The sequence below is a fragment of the Myiozetetes cayanensis genome, unplaced genomic scaffold (assembly GCF_022539395.1).
Source record: "Myiozetetes cayanensis isolate MyiCay16 unplaced genomic scaffold, myiCay2020 scf9, whole genome shotgun sequence".
Taxonomy (NCBI): Eukaryota; Metazoa; Chordata; class Aves; order Passeriformes; family Tyrannidae; genus Myiozetetes; species Myiozetetes cayanensis.
In genome coordinates this window covers 23410917-23432643 of record NW_026088185.1, presented here as the reverse complement: position 1 = coordinate 23432643, position 21727 = coordinate 23410917, and positions in this window count along the sequence as shown.

The following is a 21727-nucleotide window of genomic DNA, read 5'->3' as shown; positions in this document are numbered from 1 at the left end:
CATTATGGGAGTATTTAATTATCCCTGGGAAATGCTGTGTCCCATTGCTGTGGCACTGATGAGCAAACCACATAAAACTCAGAGATGAATTTGAAAAGCAAACCCTTAAAGACTTGTACATTTCTATGAGTATAGTCTGGAGAAATCTTTTGTGGCTCTGCCAGCAAAACTGTTTCACAAATTTTCAGTGTTCTGCCTGCTGCTTTGATCTCTTTTTCCCCCACCCCATCCCTGCCTAGTCTTGCTGGTCACAGGAAGCAATGAAACAAAAAAAACACATTATCTATTAAAGGGCCAGAAACCACAACAGTTATAACTCCCCATTACACTTCTAGATCTAGTGCACTCTTGCACTTCAACTGAGAAGCAGTCTTCGAAAATCTGATAGCTTCAGGTCCACTTGGATCAAGACTGGGCAGAGCTCTCCCACACCTTGACCTGAACCAATACCACACATCACAAACTGGAAGGACCAGAGTCCGTTTTCTGCATGATTTCCTTTCTTTAGACTCAGACCACTGGAGGATCTGTGTCAAAACCAGGCAACTTTGAGATCATGTCTTATCCTCTGCTTTTCGCCAGAACTGGCCAGTTCAATGTAGTGGTTCAGTGTAGCTGGCACACTCACACCCCACCCCACCACCCAGTGGGATGCGGAGGAGAATTGGAAAACATGGAAGGTAAAATCCCTGAGTAGAAATAAGAACAATTTTAATAATTTAAATAAATTAAAACATAATAATAATTGTAATTAAAAGAGGGGCACCAAAAGAAGAGAGAAATAAAACTGGAGGAAGACAAGTGATGCACAATACAATCACTCCACAACCCGCTGACAAATGCCCAGCCAGTCCTGGAGCAGCGATCAGCACCTCCCAACCAATTCCCCCACAGTTTATATACTGAGTATGACGTTCTATGCTGTGGAATATCCTTTAGGTCAGTTCAGGTCAGCTGTCCTGGCCATGCTTCCTCCCAGCTCGTTGTACACCTGCTCACTGGCAGAGCCTGGGAAACTAAAAAGTCCTTAACTAAAAGTAAGCACTACTTAGGACCAGCTAAAACATCATTATGTTATCAACTTTATTCACATACTAAATCCAAAATGACAGCACTGTACCAGCTACTAGGAAGAAAATTAACTCTATCCCAGCCAAAACCAAGACATTCAGCTCCAAAGCCCAAAGACAGAAGCAGAAGAGATGGAAAGGAGAAGCAGCCAACACTCATCTCTCAACACTAAGTCTGGATTCTCAGTTTAATTTCAGGATGGCACAACAGAGCTCTCAGAAACACATATGTACCTATCCTGTGGACACAGAGAGATTTTTCATTTTTATAGATGGCTCAAATATATCTGGAAGCTCTAATGCCATGGTCATCCTATATCAAAGGCCATTTCATAAGAAAACACTGTAGCAGTCTATTTATAGAAACGGCATACTGCACTTTGACTGCTGTGGGTAAAACCAAACACCCTCTCTGCCTTCCTAAAACAGTAGAAACAACACACCCTTTCTCCAGAAGGGTCATTTCCATAAGAGAAATAAAATTAAAGAAGGAAACACTGTCCTGAGGGAAGAAGTTGGGGGCACAGAAGCGATGTTTCCAATCCCAAATTGTCACATGAGTGGGGGGTGAACAGGAGAAGGCAGCAACCAGGGGAATACTTCGTGGCTATGTAATTTGCTAAATTGAGGTGGACACAAGGAAGAAGGTTGAGGGAGGACAGGCATTTATTTTAGAAAGGAAATTTGAATCCCATTAGAATGACCACAGTGGAATGAATCCAGCCAAAGGAAGTGGAATGGAGGTCATAAATAACAGAAATCACAGGTCAAGCAGCAAGGCACTGCTGCAAAACCCATCTGAATAGTAGATGGAGGGTTCTAAAAGCACATAACTGAGCTCTCCAGACTCTCAGGACTACCAAGAATGCCTCTAACTATCTAACTTACTCTCAAGACACTACCTGACATCTCTTCCAGCTCTTTCTTCTGGTCTCCTCATTACATCTGTGAATGTCAGGGCTGTCCAGATCTGCCTCTCCAGTGTTTTACACAGCTGATACCACACCTTGCCCATCTCTGCAGGATACAAGCTCTTCACTGTACTCTCCTTTCCACTGTGAAAATTCCATTCACACAACATTCTCATTAGATAGCAGTTCTGAGTACATTTAAATATGACAATTTCATTCTCCACGTGATACCCAGCAAGGAACCTTCTTTATTCTCTGGTTCAATCTCCTCTGATGCAGGAAAGCACTTCTTTTTTTGACAAGCATTAAATATTACAGCATCATAATGAAACTTACCTAACTTTATAATACAGACAAGAGAAAGTATGTTGAGTAATTGTACAGATACATGAAACTTTAACTGAATTAGTTTTCCCAAGTGCAGTTATACAAGTTTATTACTTCTGTACCAATCCATTTGAAATTTTGTGGATATGGAGTTGACCAATTAATTTCAAGAAGATTTATTCAATGAGATGCCTGTTGGCATCTGACTGCTGTACTGCCTTCATGTTTACATGAGTGAGTCTACTTGGTCCCCTGCAGGAGGGATTCACTGCAGAGCGTCACTGATAAGAGTGACAATCATATGTATAAAAATAAGAATATGAACATGTATACTATGTGCACCATTTTTCCAGATTTCTCTCTTTCACATGAAAAGATAATGTAATAAAGCCACTTCTCCCATACCCATGGAAAAAATAAGCATAATAAATATATAAACAGGTTTGACTGTAAAAAAAATAGTGATTTGGAGGGCATAAGATAGGTGGGTCTGTCTACCCCCACCTGTTTTTCTAAATGGTTCATTATTCATCCATTCCTAAGTCATAAGAAATATCATTCAGATCATATCTCCCTATAACAAGATTTGCCAAGAATAAAATTAAGCACAACATAGGTTTTCTGTGGCATCTTTTGCTAAGAGATGTTACTTTTTGAAGGAAACCTAAACTGCTAAGGGCCTGAAAGGCATTATTATTCTTACAACAACTTTCAATCTGAGAAGCCATCCTTCATCTTGGGAATTTGTTTCAGATGGGGACCAAGAAATAATTGCCGTCCTCCTCCACAGACTTGTCTCATAATAAGAAACATGTGCACAGCTGGAGGGGTGTGAGGTTGGGATAGGACTGGCAGTGGAGATGTGCACGTTCAAGAGCAGATGGAACACTGCTTTTTATTAAGAGAGAAGGAAAAGTAGATTCAAAACACCTGGCAGAAAGGTGCTTGCTTTTCCCTTCAGTCTCATGAAAGCCATTGTGACAGTGGAGGCACTTATATGTAAAACAACTCAAAAGTAAGGGGAAGGAATATAAATAGAAAAAAAAAAAAAAAGGAAAAAAATTAAAAACTGAAGAACTTTCCATAATAACTGTGATGGAGTGGATAGTATCAAAGCAGAAATGATGCTTCTCAACTGCACTGCAAATATGTCGTTTTGAAACAGAAGAAGTTAAGATTAGGTTTATTTGGAAAAGGTATCAGATTAGTATCTTGGAAGTAATCTCACATCATTTTAGAAAAATCCATTAATCACTGTGGAGACTACAGCTTACCAGTGTCTACACCTACAGAGTGACCCTGTTTATCACTCCATACACCTAGAGACAGCTCAAAAAAACATAAATATGAAACAGCCAGTTGGCTAATCTTTTGCATACCAGAGGTTTTGAGAAGCTGTGCACCATTTCCTGAGGTAGAATATAATTTATCATCAGAAAACAGAACAGACTTTTATCAACTATTGAAAATAACTGGGAAGCAGTTGTAATAGAGATAATGAGCTCCATTCAATAGTAAAGGCTGATTCAGAAATTCTCACTTTTACAGAAACTTCTGTGATACAAAGATTTCTGTAAAATGGCAAACACCACCCTCAGAGGAAGATTGAGCAGAATCCCTTTGATGAAAAAGTAAATTATAGAAAGCAAAAAAATATATAAATTCTTATTTTTTTCCCAAGTTTTTCATCAGATTGCCTTGATTTTTTAAAGATCTACTCTGTTGTGAGATGATCCCCAAATACTGACAAACACAAGAGCATTACAAATAGAAAACATTCAGCATGCTTTGATCTTACCCTTTTTCTATCCTGGGTGGAAAGGCACACACCATAAAGAAGCGATGACAGTAATGACATAAGATTGTTTCAGGGACAGGTGTGAAGAATAGATGGATGTTGCTCCCACACCAACACTCCTGTAACCTCAGAGCCAGTTGCCTGAGCTAACTCTGGTTCACACACTCATAACTTGCTGTGATTGATATTGCACATTTCTTTGTCCTTATTACTGACCAAGGCCATAAATCCCAATTATGGAAGACAGTAGAGTTCAAGCTGATGCCATATTTCACAGCAACACTAACGCCGGGGTTACCAAAGGTTGCCTTGACCAGAAAGTGGGACTATAGCATAGTAAACCTCTATCTTGACTAGTCAGTTGCAACATCTTTCAGGCTGATTGAGCTTTGATTACCCTCTATCAGACCAATAAGCCACAGTCTTCTCTCACAACCAGGGACAGAACCAAGATATGTGATCTGCCTTATAGGTTGTGGCAGAGTGTGCGTCAGCCCCTTCTCCAGAGGCTAAATGAAGTGGCAGCCATTTCTACCACTCATATAGCTGAAGGATGAGATGTGATAAGGGAAGAGAGAGCCCTCTGAATATATGATTCAGCTCAGCAGTCATCCTGTACAAAAGAGGACTACAGATTTTTTGGTATTACTATTTAAAAATATATAAATAATTCCCTAATTTTATGCAAAATCTGAAGGCCTACCCGTTTAAATGCACCAAGTCTGTATTGAAAGCTTGATGTAAAAACACCAGGGTTCTGGCTAACGATAGATAAAATTGCCTTGAGACACACCTAACAACTCACAACTTTTACACAGTTGTTGCCAAAATATAGAAAGAACACAGCTTAAAAGAAAAAAACAACCTACATTCTTCTACATCTTTCCCTTTTGGGGTATTGTCAGCACCATGACAATATTTCAGAGTTTAGTGTCCACCAGGAGACACCAAAAAGTTTAGCATGTCCTAGCTTCACAGCAGCCTCAGAAGCCAATTTCCCTGATGGCTGTGGGGAGAAGATGCAATCCCTCCATTTGCACTTCATTATCTTTCATGTGTACACATAAAAGGGATGTTACCAATTCTTTTATATTTTCCAAACACCTCAACAAATGTCAGTCAGTATGCACAGGAGAATGCACACATGCAGTTTGGAAGGGCTTCTTCCATTAGAACTAGAAACTGCAAGGGCCTCCATGCATTCATATAGGCACATTCCATAGACACTGGCTGCAGGATGAGTCAAGCTTCTGCCTGGGAATTCTGACCAGAAATATAGGATGTACAAGTTTGGGTTTCATATTATGTGATATTCAATGAATTTCAAGTGTGAAGTACCTTCTTACTAGACAGAGTCCAGCCTAGAATTGAACGTCTCAGATGAGTAAACCTTATAACACATTTAATAGCAATGCAGTGGAGTAAGAAATCATCTCCCTCTCGTGCCCAGGCACACATAGAATGTATGATCTATAAAGGCTTTTACCCTTATAAATGAGAAGTTAAAATGAATCAACAAACAAACATGCAGGCATATTACACACCTTGGATGCAGGATGAATAAACTTATTTATTAGGACATCTAGAGCCCCTTAAGTGAAAAACTATAGAGGACCATGCCCCTGCCTTATAGATTTGACTGGTATTTGAACTATGTATCCCATCTCATTTCGTCCCACTTGCTCTATTTATACCCCTTGAAACACAAGGCTCAGCATGACCTACAGTCACTAGAGATGTGGAGACAGGAGGGAATATTCCCTTAATTATCCCATATCCCAGTGGTATATGTCACAAGCCAAAGTGCAAAAAGCTCCTGGCCTGATTACCATTCACATGCTGTGTGGAATTTATTAAATTCCTTATCCCACAGCCATTTAATCAGTGGTATTATAGGAATGAGATATTTACCCCACTGGGTGGTAATGGACTGGGGCAGGAAAGCATGCCAGGAACAGCTTTGCTGATGCCTATTTATAAAGACAGTGTAATTTTCTTTCCCCCTCCCATTGCTCAGTAGAACCAGTTAGTTAGAGCTCCAGCAACAGAGCAGGGTTTATTCCATGTCTTGTTTTCTGCAATAAATCTCTACTCCTGATGTGTTTTGATCCACAGCCAGTTTAATCTGCCTATTGACTATTAAACTCTGTTTATTGTTTGCACAGAATCTTTGAGAATTAAGCCTTTCTTTCTCCCTCTCCCAGATCCAGGTTGGAGTTTTTTTAAAAGGGATTTGGAGCTGGGCTGAATACCTAAGAAAGCCATTTCCTCCTCAAACTAAAGCTCTCATGGCATCACCCCATGGCCACTACCCCATGCCTGTCTGGCTGCATATACTTTAGACAGAGCTTATCATTCAGTCTCCTTGCTTGGACAATCTTCAGATTCCCATTCAGTCTCCTCACTTGGACGGTCTTCAGATTCCTTGCTGAGACTGCAAATTGCAACCAACTATTGTTCTTATTTACATTTCAACCATGCCCTTAACTGTGACTTGAACCCCAGAGCAATACAAATTGTTTCTATGCGTAGTGAGTGACAGTTTCATTTCCTAACACTGAAGGAATGTGTGTAGGTGTTCACCTACTAAACACCTAAAATAGAGGGGTAAGTCATGTGAATCATTCTTTCTCCCCACTGATATGCAGGGAGCCTGAACGGCTACCTTAAAGTTGATTTTCCAGAAAGATGTCCCAGCTCCATTCCCATTTATTGTAGTCTAAATTGAGCCTCTAGAAGTAAGTAACATCTTTACCCTTTTTCCCTGAAGGACTTGCATGACTATTCAGCTTTCTGCAGTACGCTGTTTTAGATATGTCTCCGTCCTTGATAGATGTCTCGAGCATGGCTAAGTTGTTGTCCTGAGTTCATTTACCTTCATAAAACCATAAGGGAACAGTATGGAGTAATAGAGGGATGAAGAAACATCTGGTTACCCAACACATGGGCCACAGGAGTAATGAACCCTGCATTTTAAAAGGTAAGTCTGCACCTGCACAAGATTTCCAGCTTCTGCACCAGTAACAGCTCCAGAGAGGGATAAATAATTAAGACAAGAAGGCTGAGGTGGAAAATGGCTGTGATATTTGCTTTTCTTAAGAGCACATTAGGGACGTGCACAATATCAGACACGGTCGAGTTTGCTCTAACTGAACTTTGATTGACCCCAGAAGCCCTCTTAACTGAACAGACCGGTGAATCTACCCTCTGTAATCTGAAAAAGCACTGATTATTCTTTGGCTAGTCCTAAGACCTTGTGACTCTCTCTTATTTGAAACACAAGAACCCTAAACCCCCGTGATTCCATGACTTCAAGCTACATGGGGCCATGACCTCTATGTTACACAGCCATCCTACCAGGGCCTGTCATGCTCCTATGGCTGTTTGCACACTGAGGCATTTGCCAGTCTAGAATGTAAGGACAGTGAAATGATGACTTGGATCTGGGCTCTGGAAGAGCCTGGTAACTATTGCAGTAAATCAGACACTATTCCTGTTGCTCTACTATATTTTTAGAAAAACTTCATCAGTTTTCCGCTGAAATAGCTTCCCCCATTTGAAAAATGGTATGGCTGACACTTAGCAATGATTAGGTGGTTGACATCTTCAGTTTCAGATGCAGGTAAGTTTGAGGAGAGTCAGGTCTAGGGGAGAGGGTCATGAGGGATATACAAAACTGCTTGCTGAAATGCACACTAAGATTATTCGAGTTTCCCCAAGAACAATACAGTATGTTGTATTCCAGGAGTCTTGTTCAATTTGAAAACCAACTAAAGTCCTTCTTTGCTTTCTGCGAAGGAAATTTGAAGTTAAACTTCTGACCCTCCTGCTGTCAAAGAGCCCAGCTGAGAAAAAGCACATCAGAAGCTTATGGGCTTTTCACCAGTACTCCACATCCCTTTGTACAGAGACACAAACAGTGATCAGGTTTCACTCCCTTAAGAAACAGGTTGGAAGACATTCAAAAGCTCAGAAAAGCAGTTCAGAGGACAGCTTATTATAAAGGTGCAGTGTAGCTGGAAAAGAAACGATAATGACCTCTCAAAAACTGTTCACGCTATTGTAGCACTTAGCATGCCTTAATCTTGGGCCAAAATCTCCTTGCTCTGTGCAAACACAGATGAGAGAGTTTATCTACAAGGAGTCTAGCATGAAAAGCAACAGACACAAATAAACAGGGAAGCAGCACTAAACACAGTATCAGCCCTTAGCTGTAGTTCCACAACTACCAAGAATGCCAAAAATAAAGTAAACCTCAGTGGTCTGTCTCAGTGTTTCCCAAGCAGAGGAACACAAGACCTAGGCTTTATATGACCCTCTTCCATAAGTAGGTAACATACTTTCATTTCAGGATCTCTGGCTCTATTTCCCACCCTCAGCAATAATTATGCATGTGATGGTGGACAATTAAATTGCTCTCTGTCTCCATTTCCCCATCTTTGAAATAGCTTCAGGAATAAAACTCAGAACCACATTTTGCACACAATCCATTGCATATGTGCCCTCATCACTGACAACAACGAAGAACATACAAAATAAACTAACCAAGCTCTATCCCAAACGGAAGCAAAGCAGATAAAGCTTACCAGAGTATGAAGTTAATTTATCAATCTTGCATTCACGTTTTAAGAAACTCAGTGTACTATTGGATCTTGAAAAAAAAATTGGTACTCAGTATCACCTGTGAGATAAAGAAAATAACAATAAATAATAGTACTAATAATAGTAATAGCACACTATATAACATCTCCAATTTCAAGCAAAATAGGGGAGAGTATTTAAAAGAAGCATCTATACTCTTTCCACCATTATTCAGGGTACTGAAGAACTAACTTAATACCCTCCTGAAATTTCAAACTGTGCCTATTTTGGTGAAACCTTACTAGGAAGGTGTTTATAGGTGAAAAGAAGATACATATTTGTTGTTTTCAGCTTTAAGATTTACAGGATGGTCACATCAGCCCTTCACATTCAACAAGGGGCAGATTTTTCTGGAGATTTTCCCAATACTTTTACTGTGCTCTGATAAAATGTATTGCTATGCCTTCCAGGCTGTAACAGACCTCTTTGATATATGTTAATGAAAGTCCAGAGGTGTGTCAGTGGCTGTAAGTCTATTGCACCAATGAAGTGAGAAATATTTTCTTGCTTGTTCACAAGCAACAAAAAATTTTTCTTTAAATGCTGCGTGTTTTCATGAATATTCAAATGGCCAAGTAAGGTTTAACTACCAGTTTCTAGGACTAATGCTGCTGATTCTGTTACCCCCAAATAATAAACTGGTCACAGAAATTATTCATATTCTTTACTGCAGTTTTTGGACTATATTTGCTGAGGGAATAATTGTAAGCATGTGTCCTGGTAGGTCACTGATTGATGGATCCACAGTAAACCTCAGACATATTTACAGCTGAGGAGGTTTCCAAATGTAAAATGGTGTTCCGGGAGTGAACAGGCTGGCCAATTGCTTGTGAGTCACAGCTGAGAAATGCAGTACAGGTATGAGCTCATAAAACCTTGAGTGACCTGCAGAATATAGACGTGGAAACCATATCACAGAAAAACCCCAGTGCCACATAAATGCTGTTTGAATAGCATTAGCTAATTGCAAATCAGAGCTGGCCACTAAGAGAGGAAGTGTCTTTGTACGGTACCACTGTGTGGAAATGAAATGGAAAACTGCAAGCTGTGAGGCTGAATAACCTGCATACAGAATCACCATGGGAGCACTGCTTCTGCCAAGAAAGGACAGGAAGGAAAAGGTGGCCTTGCTTTTAGGATGAAGTTCAGATTCTGGAAGCCCATGTCTGGGTCCTGGTTTTGCTGAAAGATTTCCTAGGTCTGAAAAGGTTCTTCTGAGATGACATGTGGGCACAGTCAAAAACAGGGCTTTTCTACCTCTGGAATACACTGCTGTTCAGGTTAGAGAGAGGCTTGAGCATCAGGGCACCAAGACCAGACAAATCCCATCACATTCAGACAATCCCCATGTTCCAAAACTGAGTCAAAAGTCTTGGCTCTTAAGCAAAAAAATGTGCTTGCCAGTCTGTTTCAGCAAAATGGAAACCTTCAGAGTGAGGCAGAGCTGGAACTAGTCAGTGAGGTGTGAAGGGAGTTTGTAAACATGTTCTCCCTATTTTATTGTCATTTACTGAGAGCCTAGCAGAGTGACCTGGGTAGTGGGGCAGCATAAACACATATCATACATATTATAAAAGGACAACACTATATTATGAAATGTCAGCTAGGACTAGGAAACCCAAATTAGTTTCATATATTTCTTTCAGAAGACTTTTATAGCATTCAGCTCTGATACCCATATATTAATAATGAACATCTCCAACACTGATCTGAAATGTGTAAGGCCTGCTTAAAAGTGAAAGGTCTTTTCCTACACTGTGGCTTGATGTCACAGGATGAAGACAAGAACATGAGGCATTAGGACAATATCAGAAGACTCCTTCTAATAACTCAGTTATTAGAGTTCCAGGCACAGCCTGGATGTTTTCTACCTTCCACCACTTTCCTGCTCCTCCTCCCCTCCCCACCACTTTGGCCAAACTAGACCTGGAGTGCCCTAGTTTTGTTTTCTGTTTTTCTATCAGGGAGGGTCAAGCATTTCACGGCTACAAAGTGGTTGATTCTCGACCCCTTGAAACCATTGCACAGAGGTTAGCTGTCTCTGTAACAAATGTTTCTCAACTTGTGCATTGCAAAACCAGGGGGAGATAGGGGAGGAGAAGGGAGTGAGGGGTCAGAAAGGCAATCAAGGGGGTTTGTAAGGCATTGAAATATTATTAGAATCCAGGGCCAAGAAAATCCTACTATTCTCCTCCCTGTACCACCACCAGCTCCAAGGTCAAATATTCCCTGCCAAGATCTCAGAAAACCTGAGCACAAACACTTTAGAGAGACTGCACCATGTTATCATCACCAGATTTTTTGCTTTTACTTTTATGGGGAGTCGCAAAAATGATTGACTTCTAAAAAGGGGTTGTGACCTAAGAAGACTGAGAAACCTTGTACTTGTTGGACTAGAAATTAGGGGCTAGTCTGTGCCCTAACTCAGTGAAATGCCATTAAATAAGTCATAGAGATTTTGCAGCTGAAGTATTAATCCCATATTTTAGCATTCACATAAGTTTTTTACAGGACTAATCGCTGAGATGAAATGGCACAGGCAATTAAGTAGTTTTCTGAATCAGTCTATTTCTTTATTGTTGGATGTTTGTTTTTTTAAAATTTTTAATTTATGTACAGCATTCTTAGTCATACCAATGTGAAAACATGGACAAAGTTCTCCTAAATGTAAATGGAGATAATAGAAAGTATATATTCTTCCTTTCTAAGCAACTGAAGGCAGGGACAGAGTGGTATAAAAACTCATATATTCTAATTTAGTAAAAGTCTACACATTCACAAACAGATGTTGCTTGGTGGCATCATCCCATTCTGACTTCTAAGAAGTCTTGGAAATATGTGTCTAATATACACGTCACAACCCTGAATGTATCATATCAAATGCAAATGGGACTGGGAGATCTGCCTCACCTGAGCACCATTCTTAGGAGCAGCAAGTGAAGAAATTAAACAAATCTTCACAGATTTTTTTCAGAATTTGTGTTTGTTTCTCATGGCCCTTCTGGTTTTGTTTTAATTATATGGTGATCCATTTTTGGTACACTGAATTTCTTAAAGAGAAGACTGTGAAGTAGCCTGAAAAGAAGTACATCCTCACATGGATGAAAATGCAGCTTACATTGTTTTCAATACATACTTTGCATACCACACACAGCAATGCACATGATATCTTTCTACCTACCTGGCATTGCCAAGAATCTTTCAGGACTGCTTTCGCAGTTGTCTCTGTGCTCACAGAGATGCTCTGTAAGTCCATTTCTTGACTGGAGCAACCATGAAGGTGGAGAAAGAAAAAACAAAGTAGTAGAAGACATTCAAGACTCTAAAAATATAAAGGGGTGTAGAGACTTAATTGCAGGCCAGGAGCTGATTGGGTTTTATCCCCTGTTAATTCTTGATTGAAGTGTGAAAATGCAAGGCAAGGTAAGAGTGATCACCTCCTCCACTTCTGACAGTAAAATTTTTGTGCAGAGTATCATTTTCCTAGAGGGATGCCTGGTTCTGGCAGGCCTCCATGGAGCATTTCAGGGGTCTTTCCACAGCTATGCAAGGAGCACTGTGGGTCATGCAACCGAACCCCAGAGCTGGCTAAAAGTGGAAAAGGTAGGAATTTTCAAAGGCTTTTTCTTTCTTACTTACAGCTTCTCCTCCCCCGAGTGTCAGTTGAGAAAATTTTACATGCTACTCTGTTATTCCTTTTGTGAGGACTTAAAATAGTCTAAAGGGCTTGCATTCAAAGGTGGCAAGAGCACTGTAGAGCTTGTTGAACCTCTACCTCAAAGAATCTAAACCAGCAGTTTAAATCAATTAAGACTACGAGCCTCTCCCAAATCCCACTCCCATTCTTCACACCACTTTCTACCCTTGAGTCAGTCCAGTTTCCTACTCTTCATGCTGATCAATTCCAACTTTGGAAGAAAGGGAAGGGATGCCAGACATGGGGGGCATTATTGCTTCCGTGGATGGACAGCTGGCACTTTCAGAGAGAGAGCTCGATACACAAAAGATCATGGTGGCATTTGTTGTGGCCTCTGCTTCAGCAGCCTTTGGGTTACCCCAGATTTGACAAAATAGCACACCCTGGGCCCAGAGGTGACAAGAGGTTTTTTTTCCATCTGCTGAAACAAGGATCCCTGTCTGCTTCCCAATCTGCTGGTCTTTTTGCAGAATTCCTTTAGAAACCCGCTGCACATCTGTGTGGGGATGCACTGAAGTCATTATCAGCAGACTGGAAAATGTGCTAAGGCCAGTATTGTCTTGTGGGCTGCTGCTCCATTTTGAGTGATTTGTGCTTTAAAGAGCCGGGAGGCTTCTTGAATGTGTTCATCTTTGTAAAATTTTAAAAACTGACTGTGCAAAGACAGGCAGAATGATTTCATAAGGGCACCGCACACAGTAATTTCCAGCTGCATCCAGCAAGTTACCAAGGATTGGTAAGAGTATCAGGTGAGTCCCTCCATTCATTATTCCAGTATCTGCAGGTCCTAGCATGAGTGCTAAAGCATAGCCCAGCTCTTTCCCCTTCAGCCTCCCTGAACTGATACAGTGAAGTAGTCCTCCCTTCTCCAACCTGTAAATTGCATCCATTCCCTTTCCCTCCCAGCCAAGCTCGTAAATTGGATGCTAACTTGTCCCTTTCTCTTCACATGTTGTGACCCTCTGGAGAGTAGCTTTGGGCATCTGCCAGTAACCATAAACTAGTTGCTGTGTGAATTTTCTTGTAAAACTTAACAGCACATTATCTCTGTAGTATTTACTATCAAATGTGTGACTCTCCAGGTAAACATGGGCCAAATCCAGGCCCTTTATCTTCTGTGCTAGAGGTAATTTTCAAAGAAGGGCTGTCAGAGTGTCAGCCTCACTGTCAGTTTTTAGCACCTGGAATGGAGACAAGGGCAGGAAAGTCTGGTGTAATGGAAGTGCTTGGCAACTTGAAGGAAGTTTGCTATACACCAAATCAAGTATCATGAGCAGTAGCATTTGTCTTCTAGGCAAAAATGGGCTGCAGAAAGAAGAACAGGTGAATTTATTTCTTCTGATTCAATCTATTTGTTGTACCTGCAGCCTGAGGAGAACAAGCTGATGCCACTGCCTTTGCTGATTTCAGGATTACTACATGCTGGGAAAGATGATGGCAAAGGTCTGCCTTAGGGTCATTCTCACATCATATACTGTTATTTCTGTATGGCCAAACTTCAGCCATGAAGTGTCCATCTTTGCCCCTCAGGTGCAAGAAAAAAAAATATGAATAGAAAATTATGATTAAGATAGAGTGTCTGATATCCAGCAGCATTGGGAACTGCCCAGTAAAACTAAGTTCCAAACAATTAAATAAGACTCCGACAATGAAAAGGAACATAACCACTGAAAAGGGATTCAACACAGAGGAGGGAATCAGCCAGCTACAAACACCTTATAAACATCCAACTGCAGTGAGCAAAAGTGATAGGGGAATTTCTTTTTGCCTAAGGAAATTTGACCACATCCTTTATTGATACCTTCAAATTTCACAAGTCCAAACAACAACAACTTGTGTTCACATAATGCTTTTCATTCTGGAGGAACTTAAAGAACTTTACAAGTGACTTAGCAAACTATACAACAGTATTCACCCCCTCATTCCCCTAGAGGTTGAAAACTCACTGCAGTTGGCAAGCTTTCCCTTTTGGTTTCCAATGTTCCATGACTATTTCTCTAGGCCATTGCTTTTATTTCTTTGTTTTGTTTTAATAGCAAATGTGATAGCATAGGGAAAAAGGCAGCTATTTTCTCAAGGACAGCTGAATGAATGTAATCAATTTTGAGGGATCAAGAAAGAAAAAGAGCAGTTTCATGTCACCCCAACACAAAAATGTCAGTTTTTTGCTTTCCAAAAGGGGGAAAAAATTCAAAAACCCCTCTGAAAGAAAACATAGAACATTTTATTTGTTGTGAAATAAAATAATTTCTTAATGTTTTCTGAGGACTGAAGTTGACTCAGTTATAAAACTAATGAGATTTAAGTTGGCAAGTAGAAATGAAAGATTTTGACTTTCAAAATATAATTTTTCTTTTGGACACATCTGTAAGAAAATAAGAAAATCCATCTCACCTGGTGTTTTTGTTTGCCAGGAACTCACACCAGTGCTGAGGCATAGCCTAAGGAGAGGACAAGTGCTTCAGTTCCCTCTATCTTTTCTTCACTATCCACCCAAACTAGCAGCAGCACCTTCAACAGCCCAAGATAGATTTTTTCCTGCATGAATTCACTCAGTTCAGCTCTCTTCGAAATTGTGTAAATTTTACTGTTCACAGCATCCTGTGGCCATGGGTTACACAGCTTCTGCATTGTGCACAAAAGTAATTTCTTTTGATTGTTTCAGTTTGCTTCTTGATAATTTGCTAGAAGCAGAAAGCATTCAATGAAAGAGTGCAAAATCATTTCTTATTCAGCATCACCATGCCAATAACAGGTTTTCCCTTTTCACATTGTCTCCACTCCTGAAGAGGTACTGAGCAACTCCTTTGGCTCCCTCCTTGCTCTTGAGAAAGTATAGTTTTGTAGTAGACTAAACTTGTACAAGGGGATCCTGTGGCTGAACATATTCTGTTTGTGCACCCCAGACTGACCTTCCCATACCACTGGAATGGCTCAGGTACCTAATACATTGACAGGGATCAGACATAGGACTTTATTTCACTTCCTACAGTAGGAAACACAGCCACTTGGGGATCATGGATAGGACGAGGGACTACAGAGACCTGCACTTCAAAGAAAAGAGCATCCAAAATGTACCATATGTCTACATACAGGCACATGTTTTGAACTCTGGTAGTTTCCTCTTAGTATAACATCTGAGTGTATCAAAGATGACCATATTTTGTCCCCTTGCTATGAACAGGACTAATGAAAATGACATTCTCCAGATGAATTCCTCTGGTGAACGTACAAGAGACTGCAATATACCTTAAAGGCTTGTTGGATCACCAGATACTGACCTCAAGAGATGCTTCCTCACACTTCTGGAGCAGAGCTGATGAAAGACAGCTGACCTATAAAATGAAGAGGAAAATCCCATCCCAGTTCCTCCTTTAAAAAAAAAAAAAGAAAGAAAAAGAAAAAATATTGAATTCAAAGGTGTTGAGAAACACATTGAGTGAAGTGCGAAGAAAAAACAACTCATTCATCCAGCCTTTACAAGCAGCTGGGTTTGAGCTGAATGGGCTTTTGCTGTGCTCTCTGTGTAATAATATATTATAAAAATGTTATTAGAAGGCCAAATTTAGGTATAGCAGGAGAGAGAAAAAGTCCTGAAACCTTGAAAGATAAATCAGCTTCTTTGGGAGTGAGATTTTAAGCCTCTCCTTGCACACTGATTTAAGGTTTTGGATCTTTTCCTCTACTGATTGGGCAGTTTAGGGCAACAGGAAAAAGAAATACTAAGACAAAGCAAAAAACCCACTTTAATTCATTGAAGTGCAACATCCTTTTCTAAAATCAGTGCACTCAGATAGACCTTAGTTATAGGGCAGTAGGAGCAGGAGAGAGCTAGGTGCTAGAAGAGATTCTTCACAAAAAGGTTTTCCGCTGACTTTGATCATGTTTTATATTGACAGAGAGTTAATAAGAGATTCAGTTTGAAGAGGGATCACCAACACAAGACATAAGCTGAGAACATAGAACTCCAAAAAGTGCTGAAAAACAGAAACTCTTTTTAACCTCAATGACAACTCCTTTAAGTCGGATGCAGAGATGAAGGAAGGTCCACTGGTTAAAGCTTTATATGGCCAGCTTAAGACACATGCCTTTGTTTTCACAGATGTCAAATATTCAAAGGCAAATCAGCAGCTATGGTGGTTAGGGGATTAAACACAAATCTTAAAACATTGAGTAATCACTGAAAACCCTAAATTACAGGTAATTCAGAAAAACCTGAGTTTCATTTCACTATTCCCAGTACTTATCTATCTCAAAAATAACAATTATGTTAATTAATTACTTTCAGCTGCAAAACATAAGTGTTAAGTGAACTTTTCCCAAAGTGCTGCTTTTTAGAAATTAGCATGTCTACCATGCACAAGCATAAACCTGGTCTGGTTACAAAGCATGGAGTTACTCAAAACCTCTTGTTTCCCTTGAGCTTTTGTCTTGGTGGCAAAGAGGCTTTGGTGGGTGTTTCAAGCTGACTTGTTAACTGAATTAAGCCTCTCTTTCATGAACTTCTGTGACTTGAGGAAAAACAGATCATTATTTTTTTTCCCCTGAAGTTAGAAACAGAGATCTCGGGTGGATTGCCTGGGTTACCAAGCCCTGTCTGTGATTATGGCAGCTCTTCAATAGCCTTTTACTTAGGGAGACTATAAATCTTCTATTTCTGATGTTCCCACACCACAGAAGCTGGAGGATTCTCCCAATGCATAGCAGAGTGGAGACTGTAGGAAAAGCTGGGAAGCTGCAACAACAGCAAACAAAAGCCATGAAGGTCATTGCAAAGATTCCATTCTAAAAAAGAAATTTGTCATATGATACTTGGAAAATAGATCTTGTCCCTTTCTACAGAGGAGCACAAATGAAAATTTGATCTGGGAAAAAATTCACCTCTATCCCTAGTCCCAGCAGTTTGATTAACTGTAAGCATCTGGGCCAGGCACACCCAAAGCACAATGAGACTGATACAAACAGAGCATGTACATGTGCCAGGAATGTTCTCTGGCACCAAAATCAACTGACACCAAAGAACTGGACTGCTGCCTCTCTCAGACCCTCAAAATAGGCTGGCTACCTGAAAACTGCCTCCTGTGAAAGGTTTCTGGATCAGTCTCTGAACTACACTTGGAAATAAATTTTGGAGAGTATTAGCTGGCATAGAAAATGCTGACAGGTATCATGTAATGTGTTACACTGAGCAGTGTAAGAATATGGACAACCACTTTTCAATGCCTGAAAATATTTCCAATCATTCTTTACTTCTCTGGTATAAATGTGGTCTAAGTGGACTTTAGGAAAGCTTTTAATGGACTTAATTATTCAAATTATTCACCCTATTTAATTTTGTGCAACTTATTAGTAGACTTTTTTTTTCTTAAACCTGCTCAATGCCAGTACTTGAGGTCAGAGTTTCAAGCTGTTATTATTCAGTATATAGGTTTTATGGCAGTGCTTGTGTGTGGCCCATAGGATTAGCCACCAAACATAAACATGAATAATCATAACAAATTTTCACTCAGTGGCTATTCTGCAATATTTATGTAAAATTTCATTGACCTATAAAATGTTTCGCAGTAAGTAAAATTAATACCTTTGAATATGCAGGAAGTAGAGCTCAAACAGAACTGAAGAAAAATACAACAGCTAAGTCATTCAGGCACCTCTCTGTAGTAAACACCAACCAGTTCCTTGTGATTTGGCCAATTTCAAGTACTTAATATGGCTCAAATGAGACCAATATGGATTTGTCACTGACTATGTGACCAACATGTCTGTCCTTGAACAGGCAGCAGTCACGAGCATTGAGGCCATGCTGCTGAGAACACAGCTGCGCTGGGCAGGGCACATCTCCAGGATGCAGGACTACCGCCTCCCTAAGATCGTGCTCTGTGGGGAACTTGCCACTGGCTGCCACAAGAGAGGAGCCCCGAAGAGGAGATACAAGGACTGCCTGAAACAATCCCTCAGCCTTGGCCATATTGATCACCACCATTGGTCTACCCTGGCCTCCAATCGGGAGGCCTGGAGACACACCATCCATAACGCTGCTGCTGCTTTTGAGAACACACGCAGGATCACTCTCGAGGAGAAAAGACAACGCAGAAAGAATCGCGTCTCGTCGGTATCACCTGGGGAGTCTTTCTGCTGTGCCTTCTGCAACTGGACTTGTCTATCTCACATTGGCCTTTTTAGCCATCAGCGCGCTTGTAGCAAGCGTGGGTAGAGCCCTTCTCAAATCTTTGTTCGTGAAGCCTAGCCATGATGATGATGATGATGATTAATTCCATACTCCGTAAGACTTCAGCAAAGCCATTTTCAGGCTCTGCTCTGGTCCATATGTCTTGTATTCACTTTGACTCAAAGACTTTGTGACCTTCAGACTTTTAGTGTATACCACAATTAGCAAAAAAAGAGCTCTTGCCTAGAGACTTGCCATTGTCAGAATACCAACAGCAATAGCTGCTAAGCGAGCCTGGAGGTTTCAGGATGGGAGTTCCCTGAGAAATGAAAGAAATAATTTGGTGGGTGCCAGATTCAAATAAACGGCATTTGATTCCTTCCAGGTGTGTGTCTTACACCAGTAAATTCTCCTTCTATCAACTCCATTTGCTCCTTTCTTCTCCTCCCTCTCAAGACCCCAGAGTACCTTCACATTGTCACATCCTTGAAGTCTATCACACCGTCAGGTTCAGCTCTATGTCTCTTCCATGTGCCTTCATCTTCCTGCCATGCCTTTTAATTACCAATGGGAAAAATACCAATATCTTGTGAATGGTTCTGAGTATGTGTCAACCAACCAGCCAGGAAAAAAATGGAGAAAATACACACACACACACACACGCGCGCGCACACACACACACACACACACACACAGTAACTAGTGAATTGTATTGCAACCTTTTTTCATAACAGGAACTTTAATTAGGGTCTTGGCTATACACAACAGCAAACTTTCACTGAACTTGATGTAACTGCAATCTCCACCTCTGAAAATTTTCACAGAAATATTTTAACAGCTTAAAACTATTGTGAGAATATCGAGGTGAAAAGACAGACAGGCAGACCAAAATAATGAAAAACTTGTTCCTTTATGGTTATTAATTCCAAAGCTTTTTGAGATACTAGATAGAATTTTATTTGTCAGAAATTCACGAAGTAAGTAAAAAAGTGGTAAGAGGAAAAGCAACAACCAGACATCATTCATGAATTCTCCAAGCAGTATGTGTGTGTGCTTGTATGCATTCACACCCACTGAGGGACACACTTATCTCATGAGTGATGCTAACCTCTGTGCCCAATGGAAATTGCAGATGCACTGAGAAAAGTCAAGCTCTACCATATCTCTCTTTTCCCTACTGTTATCTCTATCTTCAGTTAACTCTGGATGCAGCTTCCTGATATGTACTTCTGGTTATAAATTACAAACAGAAGTCCATTAATTTTCTGGAAAGAAAAATATTTTGGATACAACAAGAAAGCTCAGTGAGGAGATGACACGCAAGTCACAGACAGACTTCTAGCATTTGCTGTGACAACTTTCAGTTGCCTAGGTAAGATGAATAGGTGTTTAGCCAAGCTGTTTAGCCTTTGCCTTTTTTTAGCCTATCTCAAGATCATAAAAACAGCTTGAAGCTCCTTTTAGGACTGAATATCCCCCTCTCCTCTCTAGGACAAACTGGGATGGTATCATATCTGTTCTTAAGGCTGACCCATAAGACCTTGTCATCACTGGGACTTGCTCCTCTTGTGTGCAAATAGGACAAATGAAATATAAAACAGCAGTCTTTGAAAAACATCATGTATTCTCCTAGTGAACAGTAGAGGACTCTAGTAAAGTCATGAATCTCCCACGCCCCCAGCTTTCTGCAGGGGTCTTTCACTAGCAGGCATTGTTGAGAGGCAGGCTGGGTTGAAACCTCTTTGCTACAGAGCAGTCTCTGTAGACTGATCAGTTAGTTGTGCCTCAGGTTGCTGCTTGTAAGATCTGGTTACATTTTTCCATCAAAACTGTTGTTTGCTCTGTGAGAAAATGCAGGGTTTACCTCAATGGAAAACTGACTTGTGAAGGAATTGTTTGCTTTCCATAGAGGATATCAGCTTTTGTCGATAGCTGCAAGCCCACCATAAGGACATTTTCAGAGGACAGCCACAGCTTCCAACTCAAAACAACATATTTCCACATTCCTTAAATGAAGCTTTTTGTTTCATTTGCTTTATTAAATTTTCAGCTACTGCTCTTCAGCTGCCATGGTGTCTTTTGAAAATTGCAGTTTGACAGCTTCACACCCCACTCTCCCCTTTCCAACACACCCTCCAGGGAGTCCATCACCTGGTGCACCTATGACCAGGGCTGTGCCAAGATAAAAGATGGCATGCACCCTGAGAGAGACAAGGTGTTGATAAATGGCCTCTAAAATACTGCAGATATTGTGAATGCATCTGAACCAGCTACTGATGTGACATCAGCAAAAAAGTTGCACTGAAGTCTCTAGCTTATTATCTGCAAACCCCTAAGCTGCTCAAAAATGTCTTGATTTTAGAGCAGAGATGGAAATCTCTTTTGGGAAGAAGCTTCCAGAAGGCAATACCCTCACTTTCCCAAGATGTCACAGTTGTAGCTCTGTCTGAAAAACTGGGAGAATGAAAGGAAACTGATACTGAAACCTTGAGAAAAATAATAATGCTTCTGTTAAGATGTTCACAGCTTTACAATCCAAATATCTCTTCCTTCTTTTGACAAACACCAAGCTTATGAGACTTGCCACTGGTGGGTGTTACCTTCTTTTCACACACTACTGCACTGATTAGATACTAATAAAATGAGTGATGATCTGCATCTTTATTGAGTGGTTCAATTACAGTCCCCCTTACCACAGCTCTCCTACACAAAGAGAACAGGATATGCCAAGGCTTTGACTCTGTTTTTCAGGTTCACAGGGGGTGGGAGGATTCCTTTTCTGAAAGCAAAAATATGCTCCCTCCCCTGAAAAGAAAAAATTTCCCCTTTTCTGAGCCAATTCTGCTGATTTTTGGCTCAATGCCTTGTTCCATTTGGAAGCCATATTGCAGTGTGAGCAAGGAAACAGCCAATAAACAAGGGCTCTGGTATTTGCTTTTCTGGAAGTCCCAGGCAAGACCCATAGCTAAAGCACTGTGATCAGGATCCCAGAAACATCTGCTTTTTTTTCAAAGATGAAGTTTTTTTTTTTACTTGATTTTTTTGCTCCCCTCCACCCCCATAAGCACCTATGTGCCAGGAGGAAGCTGTGGAGGGAATGGGGGAGGAAGGGAA